General features: G+C 45.4%; 1 non-coding gene across 1 annotated transcript; it reads right to left on the minus strand.

Moving 5' to 3' along the window:
• Positions 1-22,126: 22,126 nt before the first annotated feature.
• TRNAK-UUU (transfer RNA lysine (anticodon UUU)) lies at positions 22,127-22,199 on the minus strand. The gene has a single exon. It is a non-coding gene; the product is annotated as a tRNA-Lys (tRNA).
• Positions 22,200-26,993: the final 4,794 nt, after the last annotated feature.

A 26,993-nucleotide genomic window follows, 5' to 3' on the forward strand; every position in this document is an offset into this window, starting at 1 on the left:
ACTCATCGACATGCAAGTCGTGATTCCTATTACAAGAACATGATCTCATACATCACAATATATCATTCATCATTCATCACAACTTTTGGCCATATCACATCACAAAGCAATTGCTGCAAAAACAAGTTAGACGTCCTCTAATTGTTGTTGCATCTTTTACGTGGCTGCAATAGGGTTCTAGCAAGAACGTTTTCTTACCTACAAAAAAGCCACAACGTGATTTGTCAACTTCTATTTACCCTTCGTAAGGACCCTTTTCATCGAAGCCACTCCAACTAAAGTGGGAGAGACAGACACCCGCTAGCCACCTTATGCAACTAGTGCATGTGAGTCGGTGGAACCTGTCTCACGTGTACGTGTAAGGTCGGTCCGGGCCGCTTCATCCCACAATACCGTTGAAGAAAAATAAGACTAGTAGCGGCAAGAAAGTTGACAACATCTACGCCCACAACAAATTGTGTTCTACTCGTGCAATAGAGAACTACGCATAGACCTAGCTCATGATGCCACTGATGGGGAACGTTGCAGAAAATAAAAAATTTCCTACGGTTTCACCAAGATCCATCTATGAGTTCATCTAGCAACAAGTGATGGTAGTGCATCTACATACCTTTGTAGATCGCGAGCAGAAGCGTTCAAGAGAACGGGGTTGAGGGAGTCGTACTCGTCATGATCCAAATCACCGGTGACCAAGTGCCGAACGGACAGCACCTCCGCGTTCAACACACGTACGGAGCGGATGACGTCTCCTCCTTCTTGATCCAGCAAGGGGGAAGGAGAGGTTGATGAAGATCCAGCAGCACGACGGCGTGGTGGTGGATGCAGCAGGGTTCCAGCAGAGCTTCGCCGAGCTTCTGCGAGAGGGAGAGGTGTAGCAGGGGAGAGGGAGGCGCCAAGACTTCAGGGTGTGGCTGCCCTCCCTCCCCCCCTTTTATATAGGCCCCCTGGGGGGCACCGGCCCTAGAAGATGGCATCTCCAAGGGGGCGGCGGCCAAGGGGGGTGGAGTGCCCCCCAAGGCAAGTGGAGGCGCCCCCCCCCCCCACCCTAGGGTTTCCAACCCTAGGCGCAGGGGGGCCAAGGGGGGACGCACCAGCCCACCAGGGGCTGGTCCCTTCCCCACTTCAGCCCACGGGGCCCTCCAGGATAGGTGGCCCCACCCGGTGGACCCCCGGGACCCTTCCGGTGGTCCCGGTACAATACCGGTGACCCCCGAAACTCTCCCGATGGCCGAAACTGCACTTCCTATATATAATTCTTTACCTCCGGACTATTTCGGAACTCCTCGTGACGTCCAGGATCTCATCCGGGACTCCGAACAACTTTCGGTTTGCTGCATACTCATATTCATACAACACCCTAGCGTCACCGAACCTTAAGTGTGTAGACCCTACGGGTTCGGGAGACATGTAGACATGACCGAGACGGTTCTCCGGTCAATAACCAACAGCGGGATCTGGATACCCATGTTGGCTCCCACATGCTCCTCGATGATCTCATCGGATGAACCACGATGTCGAGGATTTAAGCAACCCTGTATACAATTCCCTTTGTCAATCGGTACGTTACTTGCCCGAGATTCGATCGTCGGTATCCCAATACCTTGTTCAATCTCGTTACCGGCAAGTCACTTTACTCGTACCGTAATGCATGATCCCGTGACCAGACACTTGGTCACCTTGAGCTCATTATGATGATGCATTACCGAGTGGGCCCAGAGATACCTCTCCGTCATACGGAGTGACAAATCCCAGTCTCCATCCGTGTCAACCCAACAGACACTTTCGGAGATACCTGTAGTGCACCTTTATAGTCACCCAGTTACGTTGTGACGCTTGGTACACCCAAAGCACTCCTACGGTATCCGGGAGTTACACGATCTCATGGTCTAAGGAAAAGATACTTGACATTGGAAAAGCTCTAGCAAAACGAACTACACGATCTTGTGCTATGCTTAGGATTGGGTCTTGTCCATCGCATCATTCTCCTAATGATGTGATCCCGTTATCAATGACATCTAATGTCCATAGTCAGGAAACCATGACTATCTGTTGATCAACGAGCTAGTCAACTAGAGGCTCACTAGGGACATATTATGGTCTATGTATTCACACGTGTATTACGATTTCCGGATAATACAATTATAGCATGAATAAAAGACAATTATCATGAACAAGGAAATATAATAATAATCCTTTTATTATTGCCTCTAGGGCATATTTCCAACAAGAGCCTCCACGCTTGCTTGCTAGTGTTGCTCTCTTTGCACTGTATCATCCTCTCCTGATCTAAACACGAGAGCGGAGGCCACACACACTCTCTCTCTCTCTCTCTGCTCACCACTGGTCATAGATCCAAACGGATCCTCTCCTCCGGGGAAAGTGAGAAGGTGCAACGTTCTCTTACCCACTGCCGGCACGTCCCGATCAACGTGCCTTGCCGTTCTCTCTCAAGCACCGCTGGCGAGGGAGGGCCTCCGACCCCTTCTTCCTCGCTGCCGCAGTGTGGGCAGATCCAGCCTCCCGCCACCCACCTAGCAACATCCCGGCGACCCTTAGGTATAACTTCCTTCGAAACAGGCCTTGCTCTACTTCCCGAGCTCCTGACGTCGCTGCATTTGTATCTTTTACTATTTCTCAGGCCCCCTCATAGATAAGATCGATCGGCTGTTCGAAAACCACCTAAATTTTTATGGTTAAGAGGTAAAACTAGTTCATGCACTCGAATCTAGTACTACTTGGTTCAAACAAGGAAGAAAGGGGGTGGGTGGGGGGATTTGTTACTTGAATCTAGGACTTGGTCGAAAGAGGAAATAATGGGGGCAAAAAGTAGCAGAGACTGGTTATCTAACTGGTCTCTAGGTCTAATAGGGAAATAAAGGGAAATGTAGTACAAACTCAATATAAACCCGATCTATTGGTTGAAAAAGGAAAGAAAGTGGGGACTGGGGGACAAGTCAACAGAGTAAGTCCAGCACTAGATTTGCTAGCCTCACACAGTATAAGGTGGGTATACCGAACAAAAATGGGACCAACCCAGATATCATGTTCTGATGTTTGTTGCCCCAAGCCACTCTTATGTAATGCCACTGGTAAAATGTAGTAGTCGCACTGTTAAAAGTAAGGACACGTTAAACCAATGTTGTTTTCAATGTAATGCCTCCAGTAATATGAATCAATGGCACTTTTTTCATGTCCTGCTAAATTTCCCATTGAGATAAGTTGCTTTTTTTGTTAGAAATGCAACTATCCTGGTCCGCCTACTCTCCCGTGCCCAAATACCGACTCTATAGCAGCTGTTAATGTAATGTTGCTGGTAAAATGAAGCAATGCCACCATTAAAGTAATGTCATATTTAACAGTTGTCATAGTTAATCCTAATGCCCACACTAATATCTAGCAATGCTGCTGCTTTAGAAATTGCTACTGTCCTTGTAGGATTGCCATTCAGATAAGGAACATGCTTCTTTTCATTTGATGCATGTGTCATCACTTGTTAGTCATCCTCCTTTCCACCTTTTTTGTGCAAACAGAGATATACATTTCAGGCTCGATCTTAGTTGAACTGCACAAATGATATCCAAATTATAGTTGAACATTCCAGGAGCTTCACAACCAAACTTGATGTTGCTCAATTTTATTATAATTAGAAGAAGAAGCTCTGTGGGTTTCATTTTCTGATGGAAATGGAACCGGGACTGGAGCCCTTTTCTTAAAAGAAGAAGAAGAAGAATAAGCTAGCTCATGGGACATTGCTTCATTTTAGGTGAACTGCACCAAAAGGTCCCATGAATTGAAGCATCCATGTTGGTGATTGGTGTCATCCCTTCTATGATGGCATTGACTGCAGATATGGTTCCCATCACAAGGTATGTTCCTTTTTGGTCTGACCATTTGCCAAAGATCCTGCATGTTAATCCTGCTCTTGTGCTACTGTTTTGGCACGGCCATGATAAAGCAGTAATGTTATTATTTTGCACCTTAATCTAGTGGCACTATTAATTTGAGGCAATGTTTTGGCACAGCTAGTGCCACTGTTTTTTATATATCGAAAGAGGGGGTTCCCTCCGACTTCATTAAAGAAATCCAACCATAGAGAACCATTATCCGACAACATCTCAGTGTAAACGGGAAGTTATGCAACTACTACTAGAACGGATTGAGTACTAGCAGGAGACAAGTTCGCCACATAAGCTAGGTAGGTAGGGGGACACAGCACCAGCTCGACCAAGTTTGGATTACAACCCAAATGCTACCACAGAAACATCAGGGGAAAGATAGGGACTGAAAGAGCCAGCTTCAGCATCCCATTCTAAGCACCCCCGGCCTTCATCCTTGCGACGCACGGTACACCTCGTTTGCCACCTGCTCGACCCTAGTGTCACTGATAAAATGAAGTAACAATACAGTTAAAATAGAGCGAGTGTCCTCTCTATCATTTCATTTCCAATGTAGATAAAGAAAGTGCATCTCTTTGTAATGTATGTTTCATCAACTAGTCCCATTTTTAATGTTTATGCGTTTCTACAAACTGGCGTGCTTAATTTTAGTTGATCTGCACAAAAATAGAGATTTGAATGTCTCAAGGCCCCTCCTTGTACTACCATTGTACACTGATGTTCATCACTGGCAGAAGGTGTATCTGGGAGACTTGGGACGATTTCCAGTATGAGGCATGCCGTATGAGGCGTCGCAGGGCCCATCTCACCCTCGCAGCATGGCATACTATGATACTATCACAATATTTTCTTCTATTTTTTGTGTGTGTTTTATCAACTAGTGCCACTATAATGTAATCATGCCTTTTCATTATCTGTGCAAACAGGGTTATTCAGCTACACTTTGGTGGAACGGCACAAATGTACGTATGGAACCGGCATATATGCAGAGTGTGAGGTGTGCCAAGTAAAAATTACCGACACCAACCATGCTCCATGCAAGCATTGGCATCCACCACCACCACCAGTGGGATGTGTGGTGCTCTCTGTGGACAGATCTTTCTCGGCAGCAAATCCTCTAACCAAATACGAGTAGCTTATATTGGTAGTTTTCTAGGGAGTACTCTTTTCTGAAAGAAGCACCAATCTATTTTTTCTTTATTTGTACACAGTGTCACAACTTTGACCCAAAGGTCCAGAGCTATTTTAGGGTGATTGGCCTAGTACTCGGAGACTGATTGTAAGCATGATTTTCATTAGTTGTCACACTGATTGTAAGCATGAGCAGGTGGAAGATTAGGTTAGTGCAAAGCTTACCTTAAACCCTACTGCCGTCGTTGAAACGAGGCGAGCGTCAAGGGAACCATGGAGAACGGCGGGGAAGCAACATCGCGCCATCCGGCCTCCTCTTGCGGTGGGAGAATGAATACTCCTGTGGCTCCGGCTGGCTCTGCACCCTCATGAACGGCACACCGTACTCGATCGATTCGTTATCCTCTGGGTGCTTGACCTTCGACTTGTACACCCACCACCTCCGCCTGACTGTCGCCTCGGGCAAATATGTCTGCTCCATCACCCAGAGGAGATACTCGATGAACTCATAGAACTGCGGTGTGACTGCCGCCGAGGAGTACATGTACATCGCCGCCTTCATCGCTGCCGTCTCACTCTTTCGCATACATTGCCACATGGCCCTCACCGTCCTCAAAATCTCCCATCCATTGTCAAACCAAGTAAGGATCTCCTTCAACCTGGCTAACTTTGCTTGGTTGCCGCCAGCAATCTGCCTGATTCGCTGTTGCATCCTCTCCATAGATGTCCTTCTGAGTGGTCCAGTGCTAGCTTTGAGAGATGGGAGGATAGACGGTGGTATTGAAATAGAGAAGAGGGAGAGGCGAGACGGTGGTTTTGGAATGGAGATGATGGAGAGAAGAGGAGGTGGTTTTGCAATGGAGAAGAGGGAGAGGCAAGACGGTGGTTTTGGAATGGAGATGATGGAGAGGAGAGGAGGTGGTTTTGCAATAGAGAAGAGGGAGAGGAGCATGCGGTAGCGATTTAGGATTGGACGAGAGGGCTGGCGCACTGTGACTGGATCAAAATCAAAATTAGTTTACCCTTCAATTAAGAAAGGGACCCCACATTAACTAGTCTCCCTTTTATTCTAGGTCATAATTGACCATGATTTTTGCAAAAAAAAAATATGTTATACGTTGCAAAAATAATATAATTTGAAAGTACATTCAGATACAAACCAAACGATACAATTTTTGGTGACATGCATTCACATTTTGCTTGTCAAATACAGTACATGGTCAAACTTTGACCCAAAATACGCAAAACAAAAAAATACTTTCAAGACCAGCACCGCTCTTCCGCTCGTCTCCTCTTAAACCACCATCGCTCCTCTCCTATTCCAATCTAAATCCAGCGTCGCTCCTCTCCTCTTCCATTTCAAAATCACCGCCCCTCCTCTCCTGTTCCAATCCAAAACCAGCATCGCTCCTCTCCCATTCTAATCCAAAACTAGCGCTACTCCTCTCCTCTTCCATTCAAAAACCACCTCCGGCGAGTGAAGGTGTTGTGGAGAAGTAGAACGATGGAGGAGTACAAGCAATACGTGAGGATCGCAGATGGCGACCCTATGAAGCTAGCTAGGATATTGGAGATACAGTCTTGGTTTGACAACAAGGACCAACTAGCGGCGACGGTGACATCCATGGCCAAATATCTGCAATAGAGAGAAAAGGCGGCGATACTCCCGGAGGGAGTCGCGCGGGAGTACATAGAGCTTCTCCTCTGGGCCATGGAGCAAACAGATTCACCAAATCCGATCGTGAGGGAGCGGTGGTGGGAGTATCGATCCCAGATGGAGCATCCACCAGAGATTGAAGGATCGAGCATCTACAGGGTGCCGTTTGTGAGGGTGTCATGCCAGAGCAAGCGGGTGGAGTCTTCGTCGACCGGACCCAACTGCAAGAGGAGAAAAGCAGTTGGCCCGACGACGCTTCCCCGTCATTCTCTCCCTCGCCGTTCACATCGTCTCACGGGGCGACTGTCTGCCGCCGAGGAATAGGAGGGGACTGCCCCCAGCCTAATAGTCGGGCAGGTTGTGAATTGTCAGGAGGAGCTTAGGGTTGTCAGTATTTGCAGGTTGTGAATTGTGTTTTGTGTTGTGTATTTTGAGAGTACTTTCAGATATGAATGTATTTTGAATTTCAGACTTGCAGTATTGAGCATATGAAGTATTTTATGAATTCTAGAGATCTATTTTTCGCACTTAAAAAATGTAGTTTCATAGGAGTATAAAAGTGCAGACAATGTGATTCTCAGAGAAGAAACTGCAAGTTTCAGTTTCAGATAAGAAACTGCAAGTTCAGTTTCAGATAAGAAACTGCAACTTTCAGAGGCAGAGCATTTATATTAACACGGCCTTTTCAAACAGGGTTAACATCATGTTGGAAGTTTTATTAATGGTTGAAAATGGAACTACCAGCCAGTTAACATCGTGCTGATCAACATTCATGCATAGCACATCTTCATATGATGCACAGTAAAAAAGATATGCTATTTTCAAAATGCCCACACAATGTCGAGTGTGCGAAAAATAGAGAAAACGAGGGACAAAGTTTTGGCAAGTGTTAGACGTGGTGTGCGTAGATGACAATGGGGACCCACATGTCAATAAAGGCAGAGGCAAAAAATTTGGAGATATTTTCCCTGCACAGGTGGAATCGAACCCGGGCGGAACAACTCTCGGATAGTGTCACTTGGCCACTAGGCTAGTTCAGTAGTTTCGTTACTAATAAGGCACTTCCTCAGGTGGTCAGATCTCCCCCTGCGCCTTTGTGCGCTCGCCGTGACACCGCTGTCTGCCGTTGTGAACATGCTGAACAAACAAGAGGAATCTGGAGAGGATTGTACGTGGAGAGGCGGACGGTCGGGACCCATCAGGTCTATGGCCGTACGCAAGCAATTGCCTCATAAAAAAAACTTCCTCCTAATGCTATACTGACGTTGGGGCCCACGGGTTTGTCAACATAGTTACATTTTTTTAGGTGCTTCAACGTAGTTACTATAGGAGATAAATTCACAACGAAGCCGGGCAGCTGGCAGGTATCATTTATTATCACTGGGGCAGCAAGTATCAGCTGGGTCTTGGGCTGTCCCGTCTAGGCTTTCTTTTCTAACATGCACAGCTCACGACATGCTGTTTGTATTTTCTTGAGAGCCGTCATGTATCGACCGGCCTATGGACCTCCCATCCGAGGTTTTTATTTTTCCTGAAACATCGGCAGCCCAATTTATGTATTTTTTGGAAGAAAACACAGAGGTCTGTTCTATTTTTCTATATAAGAATAGAAGTGCCTGGTCCAACTTATGTTTCCCTTCTAACTATATTATATATATTTAAATTATTTTATATGTTATTATATATTATTGTTATTGTCATCATATATTTAACACATACTTACATATGTAAGAAAATAATATCCCACATCTTATTAACTTATAAACATAATTTCTTAACAATAAAATCCTGGATTTTTTGGCAACGAAAATCCTTGTGATTGTGTACAAAAGCTTGGTAGGATTTAAGGACCAATGTAATAACAAATCACTTATTATTTAAATATATTTATAACAAAATGCTCAACCCCTATTTATTTTTTGATAACATTGCTGGTTCAACCCAACATTATTATTAGAATCAGCCAACACAATCGTGTATTTCGAGAAAGTGCAAATGGCCTGTAATTTTTTAGGAAAAAAATTGGGCCGCATGGAAGCTACATTATTTGTTCGCCCAGCCCAGCTAATGGACTGTAATTCAAAAAAAAGATCAAATTGACTGTAGATTCCACCCCACAAAAACAATACTGTAAATTCTGAAAAAATGGGTTGAATACGTGCCACATTTTTGGAGGCTGAAATGTGGGCCAATAGGTCGAAGCCAACGCAAGTCGTTGTCAACTTAGTCAACTAATGATTCTGACATCATTAGCCATTGGATTTACATCCAACGACCGACATCCATCTTCAATCTCTCGTCTTCTTCCTCCAGCGCCGCCGGGACCACCTACTCCCACCTCCTGCTGCTAGCAGTTTTTCTTAGCATGCTTCGCTGTGAAGCGCTACTCCATAGTTGGCTAGGCCATCCCTCCACCCCTCCACACCTCCTGTTCTTCTCCACCGACTAATGAACCACACCGCACCAGAACCAGTTAACCCTCGTACACCTCTCCGTCTGCGACTCTACTCCCGTGTCTTCCCATCTCCGGCTCATTGCTGTCCGAGGCCTCACCGTCGTCCACCACCTTGGATGCGCTCGGCACGGAGTGGTCAACGTGGTCAACGAACAACACCATCAGAAGTAGACTGTGCGTGGAGAGGCTGACAGCTGGGTCCACGGCCACACGCAAGGAAATGCCTCCTTATTACGCGCAAAATAATGATTCCTCCACCTGACAACTGGGACCCACCGGAAGGGCCTCTGTATTTCGTGAAAAAAATGTTCCCCCCGCTGATAGGTCGGACCCACTAGCTATATCTTCGCATGCAAGGAAGCGCCTCCTTATTACGCACAAAAAAACAAATACCCCCCTGCTAGTTGGGACCCACCATAGTGGGAGGCTGACTTGTGGGCCAACTAAGTTGACGAGGACGGAGGACTTTTTCAACTTAGTCAATATGAACAATTCTAGCTCCAGTGACCATATGATGTCCATCCAACGGTCATAGTGCTTCTTCAACCTCTGGTCTTCTTGCTCCAGCCGCCCAAAGCAGCGCCGGTCGTGTCACATGCTCCTGCCGCTAGTGGCCGGCTGTGATGCCGCGGAGGCCTCACCGCCCCCTACTACTCCCACCATTGGCCAGGCCATCCCTCTACTCACTCACACCCCCTATTATTCTGCGGCGACGACATTCTCACTGCAGCCGAACCAGTGAACCCTCATACTCCTCTACGCGTGGGCATCCACTGCCGTGTCTTCCTCGGCTCTGCGTCCCCTTCCTAGGCCTCACCGTCGTCCACCGCCCTGGTGCTCTCGGCGCGGCATGGTCAACGTGGTCAAGGAACGACTTTCATCGGAAGAGTACTGTATGTTGATAGGCTAATAGCTGGGTCCACGACAGCCGCAAGGAATTGGCTCCTTATTATGCGCAAAATAATTATTCCTCCACCTGACAGCAGGGACCGATGAGGATACAGACCTAGGGTAGGGTCATAGGCCTGACCTATACGCCCTACCTAAGGTCACTACCCTAGAAGCAAAGAAGCTTAAGAGACAACAGGGAGTACCCAGTAAAGGCGTCGAATGCAATCCAATCGACCAATGAACCACTCGGGTACCCCTCCTTCCCGAAGTCACATGACCAGTCAACCACTCGACCATACAAGAAACCACTCGACCTACTGAAGACTAGAAGTCACTCAGAACAGCAACGGGCGAGCATTCACTTTGTAGTCTTTAAGGTCATTAAAGGCACTTAAGGCTGGCGATACCAGTAACGCCTCAATCTTTATGTACATTGAACCCTCTGTAACGGGGGATGGATGGGGTCCTGGCAAACTCTATATAATCCACCCCCTCCTCTAGCACAAGGGTTCGCACCCCCTGTAACACACACACGCTCATATAATCCAGTCGACCGCCTCCGGGCACCGAGACGTAGGGCTTTTACCTCCTCCGAGAGGGGACTGAACTCGTAAACACTTGCATACAACCTTGCCATAGCTAGGACCTTGCCTCTCCATACGTACCCCCTGTACTTACTGTCAGACTTAGTACCACGACAGAGACCCACCAGACGGGCCACTGTATTTCGTGAAAACAATGTTTCCCCCCTGACTGCTGGGACCCACCAGCTACATCTTCGCATGCAAGGAAGTGTGTCCATGTTACGGGCAAAAAAATGATTCGCCCCCCTGACTGCTGGGACCCACTAGCTACATCTTCGCACGCAAGGAAGTGCCTGATAGTCGGGACCCATCTGATCGAAGTGTATGTAGCGTTGTAATTCTGGTCACGAACGTGTACGTACATATTGGTCGATGTAGACGCGCACATGTCATAGTAGAGGCACGCACGTAGCATGTACACGTGCGTACAACGCCCAGGGTGCAAGAAAGTAAATATGACCATGTACATACATACGGGCGGGGTCTCGAATGCCTACTCGCGCATACGTACGGGCAGGGCTCGTGTACATGGCTGGGTCGGAACGAAGAAACTGCGTCGTTGTCGTGTTCATCGGGAGGCAACGAAATGCGTCGTGTTCATCGAGAGGCAACGGAACACGTAGGAGCCAACCGGCTTGGACAGAACAGCCGATGGAAATGAGGCCTGGCATACCGTAGAACGGAGGAAATGGCCTTATGTTCGATCGACCACGGTCGAAATGGGATCCTGTTCATCAAGAGGGGTTTGGCGCACCGCAAAACGGAGGAAACAGACTTCTGTTGGACCTTATACGGTCGAAACGGGGTCCTGTTGCTCGGGAGGGGTGCGGCGTACCGCAAAACGGAGGAAACAGACTTGTGTTGGAGCGCTACGGACGAAACGGGAGTCCTGTTCATTGTGAGGGGTGTGGCGTACCGCAAAACGGGACTCCACGGGATAATGTTCATCTCCACCGTCGACCTCCTCCAGCCTCCACGGGCTACTGTTCATCCACCATCGACCTCCTCCAGCCTCCACCTGTGACTGTTCATCCACAGGCTCCTGTTCATCTATCCTCCATTGCGCGCTACTCCACCAGCTACTGTTCAACCAGCCCTCTCCACGGGGTCCTGTTCAACCACCCCTCCACGAGCTACTGTTCATCCAGCCCTCCACCGGCTACTGTTCAACCAGCCCTCCATGGGGTCGTCCTATTCATCCAGCCCTCCACGGGGTCCTGTTCATCCAGCCCCAACAGGCTCGATCGATCGAGGTCCTGTTCATCCAGCGGCAACACCACGGGGAACTATTCATCCAAACCCCCTAGCAACGCTCACCGTTCATCCACCCCCCCAGCAACGCGAAGGAATCGGGTTCAGTAATGCATAGCCTGTAGTGCAACCGCTCGGGTTCAGTTAGGCAACGCTTGCTCGGGTTCAATTAGAGCCCAACGCCTCGCACCCATGTGCGTACGGTACGAGAGAAACGTGCATCGCTCGTCCCCCAACCACCCACCATAACCGGGAACTCCTCGATATTTTCCTCGCCCTCGCTTCTACCATGGTTTTTTCCATCATGGACGGCCCAAAGAATGTCATGCAGCTGCTTCTCCGGCCCGCCCAGGACGAAAAGCCCATTTTCTGTCATGATTTTTTGTCATAGAAGTAGGAGCCCACCACATCTACGATGATACCGGATTTTGTCACAATTATCGTCATAGAAGTGTCATAAGTAGGACAGAAAAAAAATTCGTTCGGCCCAAAATGTCACGGATATGTATTTTTTTTGTAGTGTTATCACAATTTTTGGACACGATTTGATCATGAAACAAATAGCATTGGAGATTTAAATGACCACGTTCATTGCAAAGTTCACAAGGATGGCGAAAAATATTAAATCTTTCAGCACAATCATCTAGCCTCTCTTGCAACTTTTTCGTTTCTAAATATTTATGCTTCTTACAAAATTGATCTTCCCTTTTTGGTGTGCGTGTGCACTCCCAATTTACTCCGCAAAAATTGACATTCTTATAGGAGACATCATTATTAGGGCTAGTGCAATCATCATTAGCATTTTGGATATTCAAAGAATTCATACTAACAACATTGCAATCATGTTCATCATTCAAATAGTTTCTGCCAAACATTTTATTGACTTCTTCTTCTAAAAACCGAGCACAATTTTCCGATCCATCATTTTCAAGAAAGATATTATAAAGATGATCTATAATATGATGCAACCTCAATTCCATTTTTTTGTAGTTTTGTTTTATAAACCAAACTAGTGATAAAACAAGAAACTAAAATATTCGATTGCAAGATCTAAAGATATACCTTCAAGCACTCACCTCCCTGGCAACAGCGCCAGAAAAGAGCTTGATGTCTACTATGCAACTTTATTCTTGTAGACACGTGTTGGGCCTCCAAGCGCAGAGTTTTGTAGGACAGTAGCAATTTTCCCTCAAGTGGATGACCTAAGGTTTATCAATCCGTGAGAGGCGTAGGATGAAGATAGTCTCTCTCAAGCAACCCTGCAATCAAATACAAGAAATATCGTGTGTCCTCAACACACCCAATACAATAGAAAATTGTATAGGTGCACTAGTTCGGCGAAGAGATGGTGATAAAAGTGTAGTACGAATAGTAGATATGAGTTTTCGTAGTGCGAACAATAAAAAACACCAAGGTAGTAAATGATAAAACAGAGCACAGACAGTATTGCAATAATGGAAAATGAGGCCTAGGGTGCATACTTTCACTAGTGCAATCTCTCAACAATGCTAACATAGTTGGATCATATGATTATCCCTCAAAGTGCAATAAAGAATCACTCCCGAGTTCCTATTAGCGCGAGAACAAAAGATAGAAATTGTTTGTAGGGTACGAAACCACCTCAAAGCTATTCTTTTCGATCAATCTATCCTAGAGTTCATACTAAAATAACAGCAAGCTATTCTTTACGATCAATCTAATCAAGAGTTCATACTAAAGTAACACCATATGATCATATCAACCAACTCTAATGTCACCTAGACACCCCAATGTCACCGTGAGTACCTGTGAGTTAATTATACGATATGTATCAAACAATTTCAGATTCATAATACTCAATCCACACAAAGAACTACGAGGAGACCCCAAAGTTTCTATCAGAGAAAAGATAATAAAAACATGCATCAACCCCTACGCATAGATTACCCCAAAGTCACCTCAGGAATCCGCAAGTTGAGTGCCATAACATATATCAAGTGAATCAAAATAATACTCCATTGTCACCACGGGTATTCATATGCAAGACATATATCATGTGTTCTCAGATCTGAACATTCAATCCGACAAGACAAAACTTCAAAGGGTAAAGACTCAATTCATCACACAAGAGTAGAGGGGAGAAACATCATATTATCCATCTATGTTAACAAAGCCCATGATACATCAATATCGTGACATCTCAAGATCACGTGCGAGAGAGATTAAACACATAGCTACTGGTACAAACCCTCAACCCCGAGGGTGGACTACTCCCTCCTCATCGTGGTGGCCGCCAGGATGATGAAGATGGCCACCGGTGATGATCTCCCCCTCCGACAGGGTGCCGGAACAGGCTCCCAATTGGTTGTCGGTGGCTACAGAGGCTTGCGGCGGCGGAACTTCCGATCTAGGTTCTCCCCCAGGTTTTTCGGAATATTTGGGAATTTATATGGTGAAGAAGGGGTACGGGAGGCCACTGAGGTGGGCACAACCCACTAGGGCGCGCCTGGGGACCCAGGCGCGCCCTGGTTGGTTGTGCCCCCCTCGGGGCACCCCCCAGGTGCTGCTCTGGCCCAACGGTTATCTTCTAGTCCATAAAAAATCCACCAAAAAATCCGCGGTGTTTCGAGAACTTCCATTTCTGCACAAAAAACAACACCACGGTAGTTCTGCTAAAAACAAAGTCAGTCAGTTCCATACAAATCATACCAAAACCATATAAAACTGTTGTAAACATGGCATGAATACTTCATAAATTATAGATACGTTGGAGACGTATCAAATAACCATTCTTACCTACGCAAAAACCAGAACGGTGATTCATCAAGTTTGCTATTTTAACCTTCTTCAAGGACCAGCCGTAGTCAAACTCGATTCAACTAAAGTAGGAGAAACAGACACCCGCCAGCCACCTTTATGCAAAACTAGTTGCATGTGTGTCGGTGGAACCGGTCTCATGTACGTGGACATGTAAGGTTGGTCCGGGCCACTTCATCCCACAATACCAGGAATCAAAATAAGGCGTTGGTGGTAAGAAGTATGACTATCACCGCCCACAACTCTTTGTATTCTACTCATGCATATCATCTACGCATAGACCTGGCTTGGATGCCATTGTTCGGAAACGTTGCATGGAAAACAAAAAAATCTACGCACACGCAAGATCTATCCATGGAGATGCATAGCAACGAGGGGGGCAGTGTGTCTAGGTACCCTCGTAGACTGTAAACGGAAGCATTTGACAACGCGGTTGATGTAGTCAAACTTTCTTCATGATCCAACCGATCAAGTACCTAACGTACGGAACCTCCGCGTTTAGCACACGTTCAACTCAGTGACATCCACGCCTTCTTGACAGCAAGACGGCGAGGTGGTGGATGAGTTCCTGCAGCACGACGACGTGGTGACGGTGATGGTGAAGTTATCTTCGCAGGGCTTCGCCTAAGCACTATGAAAATATGACCGGGGATGTAAATGGTGGAGGGGGCGTCGCACACGGCTAAGACAATGTTGTGTGTTGTGCTAGGTGCCCCCTCCAACATATATATAGGTGGGGGTGGAGGGAGCAGCTAGGAGGAGTAGGCCAAATCCTACTTGGGATCTTCCCCCAAGTGGCTGAAGGAAATATGCCAGCAATAATAAAGTTATTATTTATTTCCTTATATCATGATAAATGTTTATTATTCATGCTATAATTGTATTAACCGGAAACATAGTACATGTGTGAATACATAGACAAAACATAGTGTCCCTAGTATGCCTCTACTTGACTAGCTCGTTAATCAAAGATGGTTGTGTTTCCTAACCATAGACATGTGTTGTCATTTGATGAATGGAATCACATCATTAGGAGAATGATGTGATGGACATGACCCATCCGTTAGCTTAGCATTATGATCGTTACAGTTTCATTACTACTGCTTTCTTCATGACTTATACATGTTCCTCAGACTATGAGATTATGCAACTCCTGAATACGGGAGGAACACCTTGTGTGCTATCAAACGTCACAACATAACTGGGTGATTATAAAGATGCACTACAGGTGTCTCTGAAGGTGTTTGCTGTGTTGGCATAGATCGAGATTAGGATTTGTCACTCCGTGTTTCGGAGAGGTATCTCTGGGCCCTCTCGGTAATGCTCATCACTATAAGCCTTGCAAGCAATGTGATTAATGAGTTAGTTGCGAGATGAAGTATTACGGAACGAGTAAAGAGACTTGCCGGTAATGAGATTGAACTAGGTATGATGATACCGACGATCGAATCTCAGGCAAGTAACATACCGATGAAAAAGGGAACAACGTATGTTGTTATGCGGTTTGACCGATAAAGATCTTCGTAGAATATGTAGGAGCCAATATGAGCATCCAGGTTCCGCTATTGGTTATTGACCGGAGATGTGTCTCGGTCATGTCTACATAGTTCTCGAACCCGTAGGGTCCGCATGCTTAACATTCGATGATGATTTGTATTATGAGTTATGTGTTTTGATGACGGAAGTTTGTCCGGAGTCCCGAATGAGATCATGAACGTGACGAGGAGTCTCGAAATGGTCAAGATGTAAAGATCAATATATTGGAAGGCTATATTCGGACATCGGAAAGGTTCCGAGTGATTCGGATATTTTTTCGGAGTACCGGAGAGTTACGGGAATTCGCCGGGGGAAGTAGTGGGCCTTAATGGGCCATACGGAAAAGGAGAGAAGGGCATCAAGGGGTGGCCGTGCGCCCCCCCCCCCCATGGGCTGGTCCGAATTGGACTAGGAGGGGGGTGCCCCCCTCCTTCCTTCTCCCCTCTTCCTCCTTCCCTTCCTTCTCCTAGTTGGAATAGGAAAGGGGGGGCGAATCCTACTTGGACCGGGAGTCCAAGTAGGACTCCCCCCTTTGGCGCGCCCCCTCTAGGCCGGCCTCCTCTTCCTCCCTCCTTTATATACGTGGGCAGGGGGCACCCCAAAGGCACTCCAAGATTTGTCTTAGCCGTGCGCGGTGCCCCCATCCATAGTTGCACACCTCGGTCATATCGTCGTAGTGCTTAGGCGAAGCCCTGCACCGGTAACTTCATCATCACCGTCGCCACGCCGTCGTGCTGATGAAACTCTCCTTCGGCGTGAACTGGATCAAGAGTACGAGGGACGTCATCGAGCTGAACGTGTGCTGAACGCGAAGGTGCCGTACGTTCGGTACTTGATCGGTTGGATCGTGAAGAAGTTCAACTACATCAATCGCGTTATTGAAACGCTTCCGCTTTTAGTCTACGAGGGTACATGGACACACTCTCCCCTCTCGTTGCTATGCATCACCTATATAGATCTTGCATGATCGTAGGAAATTTTTGAAATTACTGCGTTCCCCAACAGTGGCGCCCCCTTCCTTATTTGGTGTGCGGGAGGAGGGAAGGAGGAGGTCCCCCCCTCTTTCCTTTCTCTCCTGAGGAGGGAAAGGCATGAGGGGCCACCCCTCCCCTTTCCTTCCCCTAGGGTCGGTAAGGGGCGCACCAGCCCCCTTGTGGGATGTCATGTTCCCCCCTTTGGCCCATAAGGCCCATACACTTGCCGAGGGGGTGCCCGAAACCCCTTCAGGTGACCCGATGAGTACCCGGTTCACTCTGAAACACTTCTAGTGTCTGAATACTATCATCCTATGTATCAATCTTCACCTCTCGACCATTTCAAGACTCCTCGTCATGTTTGTGATCGCATCCGGGACTCCGAATAACATTCGGTCACCAAATCATATAACTCATATAACACTATATCATCAACGAACGTTAAGCGTGCGGACTCTACGGGTTCGAGCACTATATAGACATGACCGAGACACCTCTCCGGTCAATAACCAATAGCGGAGCCTGGATTCCCATATTGGCTCCTACATATTCTACGAAGATCTTTATCGATCGAACCGTAATGACGACATATGTAATTCCCTTTGTTCGTCAGTATGTTACTTGCCCGAGATTCGATCGTCGGTATCTCTATACCTAGTTCAATCTCGTTACCGGCAAGTCTCTTTACTTGTTCTGTAATACATCATCTCATAACTAACTCATTAGTCATTTACTTGCAAGGCTTCTTATGATGTGTATTACTAAGAGGGCCCAGAGATACCTTTCCGATATTCGGAGTGACAAATCCTAATCTCGATCTATGCCAACTCAATAAACACCTTCGGAGATACCTGTAGAGCATCTTTATTATCACCCAGTTACGTTGTGACGTTTGATAGCACACAAGGTATTCCTACGATATTTTGGAGTTGCATAATCTCATAGTCGAAGGAATATGTATTTCACATGAAGAAAGCAATAGCAATAAACTGAACGATCATTATGCTAAGCTAACGGATTGTTCTTGTCCATCACATCATTGTTCTAATGATGTGATCCCGTTATCAAATGACAACACATGTCTATGGTTAGGAAAGCTTAACCATCTTTGATCAACGAGCTAGTCTAGTAGAGGCTTACTAGGGACACGGTATTTGTTTATGTATTCATACATGTATTTAAGTTCTCGATCAATACAATTCTAGCATGAATAATAAATCTTCATCATGAATAAGTAAATATAAAATAATAACTTTATTATTGCCGCTAGGGCATATTTCCTTCAGGAGGTTGGCAAAAGAACCAAATAGCCAGGTGGCTTTGATCCTCAAGGCTAAGTATCACCATGACACGTCCATTTGAAGAGCCAAAGCAAACAAGCCAAAATCAGCTTTCTGGGCTGCAATTCTAAAGGTAAAACCTCTCTTAATTTTAGCCATTACTTGTCAGATTATAGATGGTAATAGTTATGTGTGGAGTTCTCCTTGGTTTTCGAGATGGAAAGCACTTTAGGATCATCTTATTATACAAGAGCACCCTTTTGTCTATCCTGCCATTGTTAAAGATCTTTGCTTGCCAAATGAAAAGCTTGGAAGGCTGATCTAATTAACAGTTTGTTCATTCATGAGATAGCTAATAATATTCTTCAGTCTCCTATAGTTGCTACTGATGGGCAAGATGCTTTGATTTGAAAACTAACACCTGTAGACATCTTCTCCACAAAAAGTGCATATATATATAAGCATTGCTTCAACAACCTTAACCTGCCAGCTAGACAACGACCGAAAAAGTGGTTCATCCACAAACCATTGCTCTTCTAAACCAAGTTTGGCAAGACAAACTGATGGCACCAAGAGTACAAACATTTGCTTGGAGGCTTCTTAGGAAAGCGCTTCCTAGAGGTAAGAGAGCAAGTAAATTCTCTAAATACATTAATGAAAACTGCTCCAGGTGTGGCAATATAGAGGATAAAATGCACATGCTTTTTCTTTGCCCTTTCTCTAAAGCAGCCTGGTTTTGCTCACCATGGTTTATTAGAATTGAAATCCTTGCTGCAAGTAATCATTCTTTTCCTGACATGATCCAGACCTTGCTTGACTAAGGCCATCCACAGATTAACCTTTCTAACTTATATACTTTTCTATGGTACCTTTGGAAATCTCGAAACGATGCTCTCTTTGCTAGGAAATATTGTAGGCCTTCTCAGGTATATGCAGCGGCGAACGCAATCATACAAGCAACTAAATTGGTAGAGACCCTTGCTGAAGATCAGGGTTGGCATTGCTTACAGGACCAACTGATGCGGTCGAAGATACAAAATCTGGATTCTTTTATAGGCAACACAATCTTCTGTGATGCTGCATGGGAATTACAACTAGCCCACACTTCTAAGCAAGCAGGAATTAGAGTCTTCATCCTGGTTCAAAATAATGATCGCATCCAACAACTTCACGTTGCGGCAATGTCCCCTCCGGCTTCATCTCCTCTTCAAGCTAAGACTTATAGTCTCATGCTTGCAACCAGGATAGCAGACATACTCAATATTTAAGATCCACACTTCTACACGGATTGCTCAGTACTAGCTTTGGCAGCAAAATGACGGACATTATCTCTGCTCCAGGGCCTTGGGAGAACAGGCCACTTCTTGCTCAGATAATAGATAGCTCTTCTTTCCAGCATTGAAAATTGCTCATATTACCAGGGGAAAAAACATCAAGGCTCATCATCTTGCACGCCTAGCTATGAAAGTACAGAACAGAGCTACACTGTTTCGTTGTTCAATCAGGGAAACTCTCTCTGTATCTATACCGAGGACCCGATACTTCAACTAAAGGAGCGACCTGTTGGTTCACCAAACCCCGACCCAGTGTCACACGTTCTCCAGGTCCGAAGGGATCCAGTGCCCAACTACCGACTCCTCCCGGAATTGCGTTATCGGAGCCGAGCCAGGAATAGCCGTTAGTGGACACCTACCACTTTTCACCGGTTAGAGAGGCCCTCTTTAATACATTAAGAAAATATGTTCACAGGGGCCAGAAAGACTCGGTCATAGGAACTTAGACCACCTACGCGCTGGTAAACGAAAACCACCTCGACCGGATCTACCGAACGAAGAAGGCCGCCCCGTCGAAAGAATTAACACGCCAAAAGGGCCACCAGCTTTCCCCCAAAAAGGGGAGATCCGCTGCTTACTGCTCACGGAAACATCCGACCTTATGGTCAAGTCGTCCGCCTATCTTTCTGATCTCATTCGTTTTCCGATCGCATAAAAAGTCATGAGATCAAAAAAGAAATGTGAGAATGTAGTTACAGATGTAAAAAAAGTAAATATCTCGTTCTCTTGGTCCATAGATGGGGCGTCCTATCCGATGGATGAATGAGGAGCCTCTGTCGAGTAGTGAAATGATAGGATTCTGCTTTTCGGTTAAACCGAAACACAAGTCGGCGATTCAAGCCAAGAGTGCGGGCACCTTAAGAGCGGTCAAAGCTAGAAGCTATATCATGACTGCTGGAACGAAAGACCCGATGAGTATTTTCGTACCACCTTCCAATCTTCTTAGTCAATTGTGTACTTTTCCACTAGGCGAGACATAAGTTATCGGAATCCGGGGCCTGTTTTTCCCTATTTCCCAAGGGGAATGTCAAATTGTGTGGTTTCACAGTCTTATGAGACAGAAAGTTTTGGAAAATGGAGCTGCCGTTTTCACTACTTTGGTCCCTAGCGATATTGTTGCTTAAACTAACATGGAAAGTGGGTTCAATCACTTTAAAGTGCCCTCTCAAGTGTCATCTCATAATGGTAATCTCCTTATGGTATAGTAATTTGGCTTAGAATAAGAAACCTATCTCTTCCCCCTAATGGCTTTTCACTACCCCTTGCGGGAATGCGTATCGTTGCTGCATCGCCACCGTATTCCTGACTTGCTTTTCCGAACTGCTTGTTTTCTCGGGGCTGCAGTCCAGTTGCTTAGTGGTTTGCTTCTCGGTCTACCCAATCAAGGTTAGACCTCGCTCTATCAACCATTGCTTTAAATAGTATCATGTTATTTCATCTTTCATTGATACCATCATTACAATCGAGGGCCTACAATCCATGGAAATCCCTATTCCGATCACTGGGAAAGAAGAGCAAGTAAGTAATGAATGAATGAATGAATTTAGATGGTATATAAACATCTCCCCATGAAGGGAAGGTGCTATAGTATCTAACTAAGAAAAAAAGTAGGTTGTGAAATGATAGGAAATATGCCATGCAGAAAATCCAGGAAATATTTCCTTGATTTTCGGATGACCCGGCTTATCTTTGCAGTTATCCTTATTTAGCAGAATCTAGTGAGTGTTCCATTAAAAGGAAAGAGAGCTATTCGTTGTAGGATTGATCCAGACAACCCAACCTAAGTCACCTATTGCGCCTAACCTAAGTATAGTGCCAGTGGTCGGCGAGGAGAAGTTCATTCCTGTAGAGAAGAGAGGGGATCCTATTTCCTTTCCCCCTTTCCCAGTATGGCAACCTTATCTTCCAGCATGAAAGTTGGTATCAGAATGAAACAATCCAATCCAATCCATACTTGTGGAGTGCTCAGTTCAGTTCCTGATTTCTCTCAAGCCTAAACCGGAAAAGGAAACCTATTACCCGGGGTCCCCCCTTTCGGCTATCTCATCTGCTGTTCCTCGACTCTCAGGAAGGTAAGATCATCAATCAATAGTAGGCTGCTGCTCTGTGCAGTTAAAGATGGGATCCAACCTGTTCTGTTTGCTTGTTTCCTATAATCTGTGCTCGATTCCATATTTCTGTATCCTTCGATTCCCGGGACAGATCTGATCTCCTTTATACTGACCTCAAACAACGAGCGAAGTCGAGATGTTGATGAGAAAGGGGCTTTTCTCAAGGCCAAAGAGTGCTCTTTGAAGGCTACTATGCATCCTTACGAATACAAGAGTGGTTTTTTTTGTTTTGGGTATAGCAGGACTTGAACCTGCGACCATTAGGTTAAAAGCCCAATGCTCTACCAACTGAGCTATACACCCGATTTTACAAGAAGGCTTGGTGCGGAAAAGAAAAGAGGGCGGCCTGGCCCCTTTTCTTCTTATCATATCACAAGGGCGCGGCTCTGTATGGTATAGTACTGTGGAGCAAGTCTGGGAGTCCTTTCCACTCATTGAGGATTCTATCTAAAAAAGAAGGTCAACGGGGGAGACTACAGTAGCTCGAACTCAGACTATCTACGAAAAAGGTAAAGTCGTCTTTCCTAGGGTTCGACCGAAAGGAGCTGTGTTCTATGGTTTGACGTTGTGGAGGTCCAGCACTCTTCTAAACGAAGAAAGAGGGGATTCGCGCTACCTCCTACTCCTACAGAAGATCGATTGGCGCGAACTTCCGATCGATTCCTTATTCATTGTTGCCGACCCTTACATCATCATAAAGAGAATCAAGATATCCCAAGAACCCAGCTAGGGATGAATGACTAGCGCTCAAGAACAAGCAAGGGATGAGCGCACGGGAGCGGCGTTGCTTGTTGCTTTATTATCACATTAGAGAAGCGGAACCTCCAAGCTCAGACATCTCGAACTCAGAAACTACCCTTCTATCCCACCCTGCTCCTCCGGCATCGGAAGCAGAACTACCTGACCGAAGGAGATAGACAGGAAGGGAAGACGGTCATACAAAGGCCGAATAAAGCTCTCTTGAAGCTGCATCTGAATAGACCTAGAGTCACTCAGTACATACGAACCCTTGAATAAATAAGAATTGAGAAGTATGAAATGTGGGCATCATAACAAAAAAAGAAAAAGACCGAACCAGTAAGACTAATGTCTACTTATTTATACCTTTGAGAGGTCCACTTAGACTATTATGATTTTCTCTTTAGCTACGTAGGTTATATAAGATTCAATTCAATCTAACAAGCGGACTGGACTACCTTCGGCTACTACAAGATATTTAGAAACCTAAGAAGCTGAGCCTACTTTACGCACTTAAGGCAGCAGCAGATGATGAAGAAATGGGCGGTAGATGATAATGAGAAAGGGCGCCCCTTGGCATTTCCTGTGGGGGAGTCTGATTGATCCAATCACGACGAATGATGTCAACCCCCTCTTTTGCGCCTAACTTGACTCTGATTCTCCCACTATGAGAGCTGATCCAGGGGCTAGTTCGGCTACAGAATGGAATTTACGAAAGCCCCCCGTATTTCCGACTCAATGTATTGCCCTTTGGGACCAGGATCTGACGAGGAAGTGAGAGAGGGGACACCAAACATAGGTGCGTACCATTGCCCCAATCCAATGGACTATGTCATACAGGGAGGAACCCTTGGAGGTTGGGACAGAAAGAAAGCAGGTTTTGCTTCTGCTTCCTTCGAGCAACCAAACTCTTTCGTCAGGTGTGGGTCAAGTTCCCTCATTATTGCTTGACTTCCCCTTTGGGGCACGAAAAGATGGACTAGGACTTAAGTAAGGGAGAGGACAACCCCTGTTTCTGGCTTACCTTCAACGAGTGAGTGCTATTCCCATTCCTTACTTTGATCCGACCCTGTTCCCCGACCAGTTTGCTTGCTCACTAGAAGAGTCAAGCGAGAGCAGCTAGTTTAGAAGGAAAAGGACACCTGGGGCTATTCGGCCTCACTTGTCGGAGACTGAACTACCGCTCGCTTACTTGCTGATCAAGGAGGTCATTTCCACTTACTCTAAGCATAGAAGGAAGAAGATTGAAAAACTAACAAACAAATTGTCTTCAGCCCTACTTACTTATAGGCTGACTTGGCCCAGGAAACAAGGTTCTATTAGGCTTGCAGGGCTTAAAAAAGAATGAGCTAGATCGCAGGTATTTGGATACGAGGTAGTAGCGGGGTCTAGTCGAAGCGGTGCGCAAAGTGTACAAAGGCGAGTCTCACGGGCAGCGGCACGTGAGGGGTCTCCCGAACTTCATGGAAGACGCAGTTAGGGAGTTGGAAGATGCACTTTGGACTCCTGCACCAGTAAGAATGGAACTGGAATAAAAAGTCGGGGTAGCTAGTCACTCCGTTACTGAGGAAAGAGAGGATGGCATTTCCATAAGTAGACTCTCCTTCTTACTGAATCCTTATCCTGCCCTCTCTACTCGGGAACAATTCATTCTTAACTCGTACATAAGTTCCGGGCGTCGACAAGAGAGTTAGCGATCTACAGCTGGTTCGGTGGACTGGTGGTGACACGGGCGGGCCCTCTACTTTATTTGCCGAATCCAATCGATCATGGGCGGCCCTCTTCGTTCACAGTCTTTCTTTCCTTTCGAATCCAATTGTTCCAATCTGACCAAATAGCAATTCATTGAAATCATTCGGGTCACCTCTTTTTTAAGCACTTGACCAAGCCTATTTCTATAGAAAAGGACAGGAATCTATTGACTTTGAGTCTGTCTCCTACTACGAAATTGGAACTGAACACAGGATGGCAATAGTGAGAAAAAAAATCCCCTCGTACTACGTCATTATTTATTCGATTTTCCCTGGTAAGTGCTCCAGATGCAGTTGCTTTAGTTGACGTAGTGAGTGGAACCTAATTATATGTTTCCTTGAATACCAGAGTTGCCTTTTGTAGATGAGAAAGCCAACAATTTTGCAAGGAGTTGATAATTGCACTTGAAGTAGTAAGTTTAAAGACAGTTGAAACTTAATGGCACCGTTTAACCAAGCACTCTTGTAGCTTCGGAAACTCCGTGTTCAGATCGGTGAGGCAAGAGACGAATTCATCGTCAGTTACCTCCACGATATCCAAAATACCCTCAAGACCATGAAGACAGATAATGAGAGTCAGGTTCAAACAATTCAAGGATTGTAAATACCATAACAGCAAAGTAGAATGCACCAAATTTTTCCTATTACCGGCTCCAGGAAGAGCACACCAAATGAAAGAAACTATTACTCAAAAAGCGAATCACATCTCGATCCACAAACTGCCAAAAGCCTTTGTTATTCCATTCCCAGTGGAACGTCAACCTGTTTAACAACAATTTTCTAAGAAACTTGCTGAATTCTAAATGAAACAACCTTATTTTCAAGTGACAGGCAATATCCATTTCAACCAATTATTCAAGCCTTCGCAGAGAGTCTTGGACTTGTCTCCCAGGGCCAGGAGGCAAGCGATGCTGTCACGGGTCCTCCGTAAACAGGCAGGTGATAAAGCCGCCGCCCGCCGGCACAACGTACAGTACCAAATCTTCCAATCTTCCTTGCTGGTAGATGTTTTATTTTTCGGAATTGCTATACTGCACATCTACTCCCTCGTTTCTAAATATAAGTATTTTTAGAGACTTTAATATAAACTATATACGAAGCAAAATGAGTGAATCTACACTCTAAACTATCTAAACTATGTTTATATACATTCGTATGTAGTTTACACTGAAATTTCTAAAAAGACTTATCTTTAGAACAGAGGGAGTCGATGTGAAACACTCACCTCACATCTAAATGCGGAATCATAGATTTTGTCTGTCTTTAAGATTCGCGCAAGTTGTTCGGCTCGTTCGAGCGCTCGCCCGTGTCGTGTTGTCACGCGCGCCGGACCGTGTCCAGGTCCATGCCAGTGGGGGCGGGCCGTTGTTTGTCCACAATCCGCATTCCAACAGCCCAGCAAAGTGAGCGTTTTGCATCGATCAAAATGGAAGGAAGTGTTCCATCCACTCACCCACTCACATTCTCCACTACTAGAAAAAGAGCTATAGATGATATGGACATTAATGACGCACCAGACATGTGGTGCGCCACTACTATATACTAATGGCGTACCATGTGTTGGTGCGTCATTAGTGTCCAATTACTAATGGCGCATTACATCCACGTTGCGCCATTAGTAACATTTTTTTTCAAAACTAGTAATGACGCATCAGGGAATAGTGCGTCATTACTAATTAAACTAGTAATGGCGCACCACATCCACGGTGCGCCACTAGTAATGTTTGTTCAATTTTTTTTTCAAAACTAGTAATGACGCACCAGGGGATACTGCGCCATTACTAGTTAAAACTAGTAATGGCGCACCACATCCACGGTGCGACACTAGTATTTTTTTTTATTTTTTCATTTTTTTTAAAACTAGTAACGGCGCACCGTGGGAGTGGTGCGCCATTAGTAATTGAACTAGTAATGGCGCACCACTCTCACGGTGCGTTATTACTAACTTGGCCCAAAAAATACACCAAATGCAACTCACCGTGGACCACCTTTTCAGTTTTGAAAAAAATTAAAAGGAAATGATGGAAATGTCAAAAAAAATAAAAGAAAATAAGTTTCCCATGTGATATGTGGTCTAGTTGTTGGAAAAATTTACAAATATGAATTTCGACTTTAGTTGCAAAATCTCTCTGGAATTTGTAAAATGGGCATAACTTTTGCATACGACGGATTAAAAAGTTTTTTATATGAAAAATCATCTACTCGAAAAGTTACATCCGAATTTGACGGGGGGAACCCCGTTAAACATTTTCAAAATCCTCAAAAACCTAACAGAAAAAAGTTATGGGGCTTTCAAGATCTAGAGGCAAAAAATTCAAAAAAATTCAAACTTACTAGTGGCGCACCGTTTGCTATGTGCGCCACTAGTAACAGAAAAAAAAATTGGTTTTAATTTTTTTTTTGGATTGTTTTTAAAAAAATGATACGTAATATGACCGAGAAGTTTGAAATATTTTTTAAAATTTCATCATACTCATGAACATGAACAAAGTCCTAGACATCAACAAGGTTTAATAGGATTGATATGATAGATATATCAACAAGTGCCTGTTAAGTGAGGTGGTGCTGAGGTTAGATAGAACTGCGAAGTTAAGCGTGCTTGGGCTGG

The sequence above is a fragment of the Triticum aestivum genome, chromosome 5B (genome assembly GCF_018294505.1).
Source record: "Triticum aestivum cultivar Chinese Spring chromosome 5B, IWGSC CS RefSeq v2.1, whole genome shotgun sequence".
NCBI classification, from domain to species: Eukaryota; Viridiplantae; Streptophyta; class Magnoliopsida; order Poales; family Poaceae; genus Triticum; species Triticum aestivum.